Source organism: Solanum verrucosum, unplaced genomic scaffold (genome assembly GCF_900185275.1).
Source record: "Solanum verrucosum unplaced genomic scaffold, falcon-dt-bn FXZP01000093.1, whole genome shotgun sequence".
NCBI lineage: Eukaryota > Viridiplantae > Streptophyta > Magnoliopsida > Solanales > Solanaceae > Solanum > Solanum verrucosum.
The window spans coordinates 1,452,043-1,464,910 of NW_026020065.1; the positions used below are offsets into that span (position 1 = coordinate 1,452,043).

The window sequence follows — 12,868 nt, forward strand, 5'->3', positions numbered from 1 at the left end:
TTTGAGAGTGCTCTCATGGGGCGTTTCTTTCACCGTAAGTTGCGAGAGGTAAAGATAAGAGAGTTTCTCACCCTTAATATGGAGTGCTCATGAGTACAGTCTAAAGTTCACACAACTTTCCCGCTATGCTTCGAAAATGGTTGCTGACATGAGGAGCAGGATGACTCTATTTGTTAGTGGGTTGTATCGTCAGTCAAGCAAGGAAGGCAAGACAGCTATGCTGATAGGGGATATGGACCTAGCAAGGCTTATGATCCATGCACAACAAGTTGATGAGAATAAGCTGAAGGATAGAGAAGAGTTTAAGAATAAGAGGGCTAAGACATTAAGGAACGAGTTCAGGCAACCAAAGAGTAGTGCGAACCGGTCTTCCTTCCAACAGAAACAGAAGGGACTTGCCCCATCATCTGCTAGTGCACCTGCACCTAAGAACAAATGTGAATACAATAGTCAGAATTCCCAGAGTTTCAGAGCTAAACCTGTCTATTCTCAAGGCAGTATTGCACAAAGGGGTAGTAAGCCTCCTGCATGTACTAAGGGCCCGTTTGGCCATGGGATATGGTATCATGATATGGAATCATGATATGGTATTATGATATGGAATCATGAGATGAAATTGAAGGTTTATTTGGACATGCGATATGGAATTTTTGTGTTGTATAGTTTCTCATAAACATAAAAATCTCATAAGTTGTAAAACTATTAAAATAGCCCCAATTGTTTATTCAATCTTATCAAATACACAAAAAATTATAAAATCGCATAATAAATTATTACAAAGTTATTTGTTCTCCACTTAAGTAATTGTTTCATCTAACTTTAATTTAATAAAAAAATTGAACATAAATTGTAGTGTTGCACCGCTTTAGGAACCTCCTTTGTGATTACGATATGCTTGTTGCACCGCTTTAGGAACCTCCCATTCTATATATGTTCCATCAATCGCACCAACACAGTCCTACCAAATAAAAAAATACATCAATATTAGTTTAGTGAACATAAAATAAATTGGATGCATTATAGAATGCACTTCATAAAAATAATGTTTGTAAGAGTAATAAAAATAGTGCTTCCAAGACAATGCAAAGTCATAAAATAAATATTATCTCTTTAAACAAAGTTGATAGGAAATATGTAACTAAATACTAATAACTTACACATAAAATATAAATGTGCACTTATTAAGGCCATAAAATAAATTTATTAATGTGATTGAAATTTTACTAGGCCAAAATCGAGTATTATGTCGAATTTTGGAATGTACACCAGTCATATTTTTTGGTTGTATAAATGTTGGTTCCATCTTGCTAATTGCCTCGGCAACTATTTTAACATGCCGGTTAATTGTTTCAAGTGAATGTTGAAATAGTGTTTGTAAGAGTAATAAAAATAGTGCTTCCAAGACAATGCAAAGTCATAAAATAAATATTATCTCTTTAAACAAAGTTGATAGGAAATATGTAACTAAATACTAATAACTTACGCATAAAATATAAATGTGCACTTATTAAGGCCATAAAATAAATTTATTAATGTGATTGAAATTTTACTAGGCCAAAATCGAGTATTATGTCGAATTTTGGAATGTACACCAGTCATATTTTTTGGTTGTATAAATGTTGGTTCCATCTTGCTAATTGCCTCGGCAACTATTTTAACATGCCGGTTAATTGTTTCAAGTGAATGTTGAAAAGTTTCACAATTGTGAGGTGTGAGTTAAAGTGACAATATGTTGGTGAGAATAATAAATTTGAAAAAGTAATGATGTGATTATAAATTTCATTTACATATGAAACAAATGGTTAGTAGATATAAATGTGGGGTTGTTTTAACAAAATATAAACTCATGGATCAATTATTGTATTAAAAGATCCCAAATCATGATATGGAATCACCATATAATTCCATATCATGGTTTTTGGAGAATATGGTATCACCTCTCATGATATGGAATCATGAGATGGAATCAGCGTAAAATCGCATGTCCAAACGCTGATTCCATCTCACGATACCATATCATGATATGGTATCGCATGGCCAAACACCTACTAAGTGTGGTAGGAACCACTCACAGATGTATCGTGATGGCTCCACTGGTTGTTTCAAGTGTGGTCAGAACGGTCATTTTATGAGGGAGTGTCCTGAGAACAGGCAGAGTAATGATAAAGAGGGTAATAAAGCCCAATCTTCTTGAGTTGCTTCACCAGACAGAGTTGCACCTAGAGAATCTACTTCAGGTACTGGTGGAGAAACATACCGCTTGTATGCTATCAATAGTCGCCAAGAGCAAGAAGATTCGCCAGATGTTGTCACTGGTATGATCCAAGTCTTTAACTTTACTGTTTATTCTTTGCTAGACCCAGGAGCGAGTTTACCTTTTGTAGCTCCTTATGTTGCTATGAATTTTGATGTTATTCATGAGCAACTTTGTGAACCCTTCAGTGTTTCTACACCTGTTGGTGATTCTATTCTAGCAGAAAGAGTTTATCATGATTGTTCCGTTTTCGTCAATCACAAGAGTACCATGGTAGGTTTTTGATTTCATTCTTGGTATGGACTGACTTCATGCTTGTTATGCCTGAGTTGATTGTAGAACTCAAGTTGTAAAGTTTTAGTTTCTAAATAAGCCAGTCTTAGAGTGGAAAAGCAGTTGAGCAGTGCTTAAGGGTCGTTTCATTTCGTACCTTAAGGCAAGGAAGTTAGTTTCTAAGGGTTGTATCTATCACTTAGTCTGAGTTAATGACTCTAGTGTTGAGATACCTCATATTCAGTCAATTTCAGTAGTAAGAGAGTTCCTAGATGATCTACCCGGAGTCCCTCCTAAGATAGAAATAGACTTCAGTGTAGACCTTCTTCCAGATACTCGTCTTATATCTAGTCCACCATATAGAATGGCACCAGCAGAGTTGAAAGAGTTATAAGAGCAGTTGAAAGAAAGGGAATGTGATATTCCAAAGACAACATTCAAGACCCGTTAAGGTCATTATGAGTTTCTGGTCATGTCGTTCGGTTTGACTAATGCACCAGCAGTGTTCATGGACCTTATGAATAATGTCTTCAAACCTTATTTAGATATGTTTGTTATAATCTTCATTGATGACATACTAATCTATTCAAGGAATGAAGAAAATCATGCTAGCCATCTCAGAATAGTTCTTCAGACATTGAAAGATAAGAAGTTCTATGCCAAGTTCTCTAAGTGTGAGTTTTGTCTTGAGTCTGTGGCATTCTTGGGCCACATAGTTTCCGGTGATGGAATTAGAGTTAACACTCAGAAGATAGAGGCAGTGCAGAACTGGCCTAGACCCACATCTCCAACGAATATTGGGAGTTTCTTGGGGTTGGCTGACTATTATAGAAGGTTCGTCGAAGGGTTCCCGTCTATTTCTTCTCTTTTGACCAAGTTGACTCAGAAGACAATGAAGTTTGAATGATCTAAAGCTTGTGAGAAAAGCTTTCAGGAATTGAAAAAGAGGTTAACTACTGCCCCAATTTTGACCTTACCAGAAGGTACTCAAGGTTGTGTGGTGTATTGTGACGCATCTAGAGTTGGTTTAGGTTCTGTCTTAATGCAAAATGGCAAAGTTATAGCTTATGCCTCCTGACAGTTGAAAGTTCACGAGAAGAACTACCCAACCCATAATTTAGAATTGGCTTCCATAGTATTTGCTTTGAAAATGTGGCGACGTTATCTTTATGGTGTGCATGTGGTTGTGTTCACCGATCGCAAGAGTCTTCAGTATGTGCTTAGTCAGAAAGAGCTTAATCTCAAACAAAGGAGGAGGTTAGAATTACTCAAGGATTATAACATGAGTATTCTTTACTACCCAACTAAGGCTAATGTTGTTGCTGATGCCTTAAGCAGTTTGTCTGTGGGTAGTACCGCCCATTTTGAGGAAGATAGAAAAGGGTTAGCAAAAGAGGTGCGTAGGCTTTCACGATTATGAGTTCGACTAATGGATTCCACAAAAGGAGGAATGGTGGTGATGAATGGGACTGGATCTTCGTTAGTGTCAGAAGTAAAAGGAAAGCAAGACCAAGATCCTTTATTGCTTGAATTAAAAGGTAAGTGTTCATAAGCAAAAACTGATGGCTTTTGAACAGGGGGAGATAGTGTTTTGAAGTATCAAGGTGGATTGTGTGATTGGGTATACTTGAAAGTTCCACCAATTGAAGGTGTTATGAGGTTTGGTAAGAAGGGGAAACTTAGTCCCCAGTATGTTGGTCCTTCCAGAATTTCCAAAAGGATTGGCAAGGTGGCTTATGAATAAGAACTACCTCAAGAGTAAGCAACATTTCATCCGGGATTTCATGTCTCCATGTTGAAGAAGTTCATGGGCGATCCTTCATTGATCATACCAACTAAAAATATTGAGATCAAGGATAACTTATCTTATGAGGAGATTTTTGTTCAGATTCTAGATCGCCAAGTTCACAAGCTGAGGACTAAGGAAGTAGCATCAGTCAAGGTTCTTTGGAGGAAACAATTTGTTGAGGAAGCTACTTGGGAAGCTGAGAAGGATAAGAAGAAAAGATATCCACATCTCTTTGAATCCAAAGAAAGTGCAGACCAAGGTACTAATTCTCTTCTTAGTACTCTTTAAATTATAAGTTAGCATGTTGTAATTGCTTTGTTTGTTGGGTGTTTGAACTTGATGTTACCACCCTTAGCCTAGTAAGAGTAATCTCATTCGAGGACGAATGTTTCCAAGGGGGAGATATTGTAACATCTCGCAATTTGAAATATCTAGAAAGAAGCTAAGAATTGGAAATAGTCATTTTTGGAAAGAATTGAAAATCTGGAAATTCGTTTAAGTTAGGAAAAATGAGTTTTTGGTCAACTTCAAACAACCATAACTTCTATCTCAGGATGAGTTAGGAGCACTTTTAGATATGGTAGGAAATTTCTTGGAATTATCTTTCCAATGCTGCCGAGTTGCGCGATTATGTGTTCGTATGAGTGAGTTATGCCCTTTGGAAGTTGGACTGTTGGAATAAGGAAATGTCCAATCCGGATTTTGGAAGGGTATTTTGGTCTTTTCCTTATCCAATTAATTAAATTTGTTTTAGTGAATTAATTAAGGGTCTAAACTGAATTTTTTCAATTTACACTTTTGGAAAATAGTTAGGGTTTTAGAGAAGAGAAAAGAAGAGGAGAAAAGAGAAAGGGAAAGCAAGGAAATCGTCAAGTTCTTCAAGCTTAGATCATGGTTTTCGTCGGGGGTGATCCCTACAATGTATGTGAGATCACATAGCGTTGGGTTAGTTCACCCACGCACCAAGCATGTTTAATTCAGCGTATTTCCGTCCTAAAATGATTGAGAATTTGATGTTCTTGATAGTTGTTCTTGAATTGATTTCATTCTTGATTATGAGTTGAGATTAAAGAGTTTCTTGTTATTAAAGTGTTGATTCCTTGAGTTGTATGATTTTGATTTTGTGTATGTACCTTGGGTATCTGATTCTAAAGTGAATTTAAGAAAAAGAATCGATTAAAATCGATTTATGATCAGAAAACGAGACTAGAAGTTCATCAGATTTTTGCCTAAGGCATAGGTGGCACGACGCGCCCCCATAGCGCCAGGAAGGCTGGGGCGGTGCGCCAGCAGTGTGCCAGATTTGAGCCCCAGTAAGTTGGGGCTAGCGAGGCGCTCCCGGGATGCGCTCAAATTATCGTTTTTCACCAATTTTCATCGTTTAGTCTATTTAAGTCCTTCTAAAGTGTACTAACATTTTTCATTGATTCTAACTACTCTAAACATCTAGAAATCATCCAGAAACATGAATCATAACCTTGAATCCATAAATTCAAATTCAAGGAAAGTCAAGAGCCAAGTCTAGGAAGTTCTTAGAGTCTTTTCAAGAAGTTTTTGCCAATGCTTTTAACTTTGTTTTAAGACTTAAAGTTCAAGTTGAGTAAAGAGTAAAGATTAAAGCTTGAAGTTCATTTCTTCAAATGTATATGGGGACTATGTATTCCCAAAGGGTTTAAAATGTTTTCACATTTAAACAAGAAAGGAAACCTCGATTTCCAAAGAGCATTCGGGCTAGTTTTTAGAAAAGAGTAAATGCTTTCATAATTAAGCAAGAGGGGAAAATTTGATTTCCAAGATAGCCTTTGAGCTAAGTTTTTGAGCAATTATCTCAAATCACAGAAAGAAGTATGTTTAAACATAAAGAGCTAGTATCATATTTTGGGAGTAGTATTGAGCACCGATATGGGGACGAGCTTGAGTTCAGATAACTAACGTCTCCATAAACCATGTAGCCATCATGGGTAGAAAATGGTCATACTTTTTAGATGAATCCTTTTCACATAGAGTAGTGGATCCACTTAGTCATTTAGGTCCTATACCCCTGGCAGGGTATAGGATGCGCTGGCAGCGTGAGGAAGATCGTTGTATCATCACAATAGCTCTTATGCGATGGTTATCGGTTAGAGAAACTCCCACAACAGTACTTTGTATTTTTATATACATCAGTTTATTTGTATTTTTACATACATCTCAGAGTTATTTGTATCTTTGCATACACACAGAGTCGACATCATATTTTAAACAGCTTTTCTTTATATTACACTTGTTTTAAACTGCTTTATATTGAAATGAGTTCAGTTATGTTGAGTTGAGTTGAGCTAGGTAAGTTCTTTAGTTACTTTCAGATTCATTTCAAGCCTATGTTGTGTTTAGCACTCCAACTCGCATACTTGTACATTCAATGTACTAATGTCAGCTGGCCTGCATCGTATTATGATGCAGATGCAGGTAACTAGGATCGACATCCAGTGCATCATTGATCCAGTGAGCAGTTCAAAGTCTGTTGGTGTGCCTCTTAGCATTCCGGAGGATCCTTTTTGTTTACTTTCAGTATTAGATAGTTCATTAGGATGTCGTGGTCCTGTCCCGACATCCATCTCAGTTGTTTTAGAGGCTTCATAAATAGTCAGTCAAATGTTAGTTCATTCGTCATCATTTTGTTATTGACTTATGTTCATATTTGAGTTGCCATTTTAGTTAAGTTAAATGTTTATTTTCAAAACATTATGAGTTCAGTTTGAGACAGTTAAGTTGATTAGCATTTGAATTCCTTTCTTATTGCATATAGTCTTCCGCTGAGTAAGTAAGTCAGGCCAAGGGTTCGCTTGGGGCCAGCAATGGTTCTTGAGTGCCAGTCCCGCCTAGGGTGTAGTCTCGGAGCGTGATAGGTAAGCTAGTAACAATATTATGATCATGAATCCTTAGCAAAAAAATCATATACTATCCTTAAACTATATGTAATCCAAAGTTGCGCATTCACCTTCCTAGCAAAAATTGGTCAATCTACATGTTTAACATTGGGTTTCTGCAAATTTCAGCATCCAAAATCTATAAAACAATTTAAACTTTCATTTAGAAAACCTATATATAAAAATAAACAGAAAGGTGTGATTAAATCAAATAACAATTTCTAAATAAACTGAAGGAATATTACTCTATGGAATACAATAGAGTAACCTTCATTCTCCTCTTCCCACATAACTCAGACCACCTATAGGAATACATATACATGTATAACTAAGCATAGATACTCAAGACATTCGGTAGGACATTTTGTTTGCTTAATGTAGAACATAGGACATTCTGTTTGTTTAAAAGTAGGACAAAATGTAACACTTTATCAAATGATGGGGACTATTCAACATGGATAGGGGACTGGAGACATCTAATTCATTCACACCATTACACAAGCTATTACACAGGTTACTCATAGGAAAATAATGCAGGAGATTGGGGTACATGGCAAACGATGTGGATGAGGAGTAGCACAACACAAAATTCAATTTTAATGAGTATCATAACATGTAATGTAAGAGGCACTAATCAAGTTTATAAGCATAAGGAGATGAAGGCATTTTGTAGAGAAAATAATTTTATTCTATTAGCTATACTAGAAAACAAAGTCAAAGAAGAGAGCACCAAAAATCATAAAGAATCTTGGGGATAAATGGAGATGGGCTGCGAACTACATTATTGATCGGAGGGGAAGGATTTGGGTATTACGAGACTACTCTATCATCGACTTTAGAGTTGATGTTGTGCACCAACAGTTTATCTTTGGATATTGTACTGGAATAAAATTGAATATTGAATTTTACTTTGGAGCAGTGTATGGGTTACACAAAATTAAACTACAAGAGGGCCTTATGGTTGACTTAGAACCAGTGATCAACAATGATGCAGCACCAAGTGACATATTCTAAAATGTTGAATTCTCCAGCTCCAAGTGACAACTTCTAAAATGCTGCAACACCAAGTGACAAATTCTAAAATGTTACAGCACCAAGTGACAAATTCTAAGTGACAGATTGTTAATGCTGAATGAGTTCAACAATGGTACTCAAACATAGAGGGAGTAATCCTGGAACCCTACTTTTCAGATCACTGTCCACTTAGTAAAAATGGAGGAGCATGATAAAAAGGGTCCAAAGCCTTTTCAATTTTTATAACTACATGGCAGAGCATAAAATTTTTATCAGAGGAGTAGAGAAGAGCTGGAATAGAAGAAGTTTACATGTTCTAAATGAGTTTCTTGTCCTCACTTGAAAATCCTTAAAGAGTCAAAAGTCCCTTTTTCTCTGCAAAATTTCATTAGGAGTTAGTGCGCTGAAAAAATATAAAGTTACATTGTACATGTTCTAACTAACAGGGGAAGTCTAAAGGTATACACGAAAACAGAAACCACTATATGTATTGTATATGATTACATTTTCACTCTCACAGATACAACTAGGACAATGTACTCACACCTTACTCGAAGCCACTCTGCACTACCCAATAGAAACCTTAAGATATAAGATCGAAATCATAGTATGCAGTATGTCAGCCATTTTAATTTTACAGGAACTATTACAGCACGATAATCATTCAACTACTTTTATAATATTTATCAAACACACAAATATATTTTACAATAAAACAACCAACAACTAATAGCTACGCTACGTAGAACCAACACAATAAATTGATATTTCAGGTAAGTTTTTACTCACATGGTATCATAAAGTATCTTAATAGTCATTCTCTTGAATTGGAGGCTGGAAATTATGGTGTTGCGCTACAAAAATTTCTTTCAATTGCTTCAGTTTTTCATCTCATTTTGAAAGTTAGACATACAATCCTTCAAAAACTGATTTTCTTTTTTAGTTGAACGTAGCTCAGCCAACAATTCAGCTTTTAAGGAAGCCCCACCTTTCAAATCTCTTGCTTTTTCTCCACCTCCAAAGCCAAATACATGACTATGACTTTGAGGTCCAAATCATTTCTCAATAATTTCTATGCTAGAAAGTGATGGTTCAGACTCCACCAATTCTTGAATTTGAGCCTACAAAGTGCATAGAGGAGGTTTTTTTCATATACCATAATAACTAAATTTTAAGAACATGTTCAAATAACTAAATGTTAAGAACATGTTCAATTAACCAAACGCACATGCTTCTCGATTGTTTTAGAATCAACAAGTGTGTTATTTTTCTTGCGAGTCTCATAAAAGATAGTTGCCAAATATGGTGGATTGCCATCTTTTCCGCCCTTTACATAAAAGTAAACATGTCAAAGAACGGTTCATCAATATTAAAACAGAAAAAGATTTGATGATAACACCTTTTGATAAATAATCTCTCTAATTGCTTGTTACCAATATGATGAAGCATCTTCAGCTTAACTCTATTTATTGTGTTTCTATTGCTTCTCGCCTATATTTGAGTAACAACATTAAATTCAAATGTTATAAATAAATTATCAAAATGAGATCATAGTATGAAACAAAATTACATAATTAGATAAAATGTCAAACCTGAAAATCTTTTGAAGTAAAATGTTCCTTTACCAACCACTTTCATTGCTTCTTTTCTACCCTTTTAGGCATATTCTTAAGAGCCTCTTGTATAGGCTTACCCTTCACATAGTTTGCATGCAATTGACCTCTCCATTTATTCCATAACTCTTTCATCCATCCCAAAATATGATCTCGACGACTATTCGTGTCATCACTATCAAATTTATCCTATAATGTATCAAACATAGGTTCACATCAACTATAATCACAGGAACAACTTGTATTTTGTTTAAGCTAATCATCAATTCCTTAGCTCTAACAAAGCTCAGATTAGTCACAGTCCTAGTATTAAGAATCGATAATTGTATTAAGAAAAGAGTAGCCCAAGAAGAAATTGAAATATTTAATCCAATTACCTAACAACAGCCCACATGTGATTTACCTTTTCCTCCTTAATGTGTTTCCATGATGATACTCCCAACGGACATATATTACGATCACAAACTATATTTCCCAATTGCCTCGAAAATAGATTACTATTCTTCCCAACTGTTCGATTATTGTAAAATATCACTTTTAGCTTCTGTCCAATATCAAGCGATGCAACTTCATTGCACTTGTTACTTCCTTGAACCTTTTTATCCATTCCAGTAGCACATGAACCTACATTTACATAATTTATAATGGTAGAAAATATTGTACATATGATAAACTTGTGATTAAATAGATATCATAAATGAAAGCATACTTGTTTCAGCTGTGTGGGCAGACAGTTTAACTTGATCAATAGGAGAAATTGAAATATCAGAGTTCAAACTCTCTTTCTCATGAGCCAAAGCAGTTTTATTTGTTGTTCTCCATCCTTGAAAGAAACCTAATGCAAGAAATTAAATCAGTAAAATTACTTGAATTAAATTCAATTCAATTCTAAAAAAGAAAAAAAATTAAGAAATCATACTTGTTTCAAATGTTGGGGTGGACTCCATAACATTATCAGTAGAAAGAGAAGCTGCAACATCAGTTTGCATATGCTCTTTCTCAAAAGTCAAAAACTTTTTATTCATTGTTCGCAATCCTTGAGAAAAACCTGATGCAAGAAATTATATCAGTAAAAGTACTTTAATTAAATTCAATTCAATTCTGAAAAAGAAAAAATTTTAAGAAATCATACTTGTTTTAAATGTTGGGGTGGACTCCATAACATCATCAGTAGAAAGAGAAATTGGAACATCAGCTTGCTTATGCTCTTTCTCAGAAGCCAAAATTTTTTATTCATTGTTCGCCATCCTTGAGCAGCAGAAGGTCCTGACATACTTTGATTAACATAACGAGCATTTTGATTGAAAGATCGCTCCTCAATTTCAAAATCTTCAATTGAGCACATAGATTTAAGCCCTTGAGACTTCCCTTGAGCACCTAGTGCAAGAAATCATATCAGATAAACATTAGCAATAAATTAAATTCAATTCTAAAACATAATAAATTGTAGAATCATACTTGTTGAATTTGTTTTGATGTATTGCATAAGTTCCTCAGTAGATGAAAAAGATGAAATATGTCCTTTCTCAACACTCAAGTAGTTTTTGTTCATTGTTCACACTCCTTGAGCATTAGACATAGATCTAAGACTTTTTCCTCATCCCTTTGCAACCACACCTAGTATCAGAAAAGCGACAATAAAAAAATAGTATTAAAATTCCTCGTACAAATTAATAACACAAATAAAAAAATATTATACTCGTTTCAGTAAATTGATTGTACTGCATAACTTGATCAGTAGATGGAGAAAATGAAATATCAGTTCTTGACACCCCTAAAGACAACATAGATTTAAGCCCTCTTCCTCGTCCCTTTCCTATAGCACCCGGTGCCGCATATGCATATTTGGTAGTAGCTTTGACCCTAGATGCCACCTCATTTTCATATTTTGATGGTTTCATATCAAATCTATCAAAAAACAAAGACGATGTGTTAACGAAAAAATGAAAAAACATTCTAAAAATCATATAGTTGCCAAACAAAAAATTAAGACACTATAAAAATAATGTACTAACAATAATCATGTATCAAAATGTACAATAATGAATATGCTAAAGCTTAAGGAGATACTTCACCTCAGTCATTCTTTTTCGTTTATTTTGTGAAGAATTTTCTAAATCTTCAAATTCATTGTCCTTTATTGCACAATTTCATAGGAATCACGAGGTTGTATCTTTCTCGCTACACACCAACCTCTATTGGAATTATCATTAGCATAAAATACTTGAGAGGCTTGATCAGCTAATATAAAAGGTTCATTTATTTTCAGAAATCACCCCCAATTTACACTTACAATGTCATACTCATCTATTTTCACTCCTTTTGTCTTATCATATGCATCAAACCATTTGCATTCAAACAAAACAACTCTTCTACCCGTGAATTGCAATTCAAGAAGATCGGTTAAAACTCCATAGTAATCAATGTTCTCACTATGTTTATCAATTTCACCAACAACAACCACACCTTTGAGTCCTTAAACTTTTATCATAATCTTCTGCATGGAATCTATATCCATTGACAATGTAACCATTGTAATGTAATACATATTTAGTAGGACCACGTGAAAGTGCAAGGAGATCTTCCATGATCCGACTATCATCTTCTTTATGTAATTGTGCAACCTATCAACAAGATAAAATTGATCACTTCTAAATGAGTAACTCAATATTAGATTTCCAAATTTGATGTGTAAATATTACTCACCTTATCTTGAAACCATTCAATAAATTGTCTATTTGATTCATCATCAGACAAGTGTTGAGTAGAATCTACATGAATTTGCGCAAACTCTCTACAAATTTAAATTGAACCACAAATGTCATACAAAAAATTTAATCCTAAAGAAACAAGGCAATGAAGTATGATATGTAGAAAAAAATCATACTCTAGAAATGGTAGAACTTCATCGCAATTCTTCAGTATGTATATATGTGCTTGCTCTAATTCATTTGCTTCAAGATCACGTTGTTTTGGAGCCCCCAATGTTTTTACAAATTGACAAAATAGAGATAAT

The 12,868-nt window shown here is 34.8% G+C and overlaps 1 protein-coding gene and 1 pseudogene across 2 annotated transcripts in view; both read right to left on the bottom strand.

Annotated features, from left to right (window-relative positions):
• Nucleotides 1-12,868, bottom strand: part of LOC125823778 (superoxide dismutase [Fe], chloroplastic) — a 185,508-nt gene that overhangs the window by 117,304 nt on the left and 55,336 nt on the right. The window lies entirely within an intron of this gene.
• On the bottom strand, nt 9,118-11,070 carry LOC125823601 (uncharacterized; annotated as a pseudogene).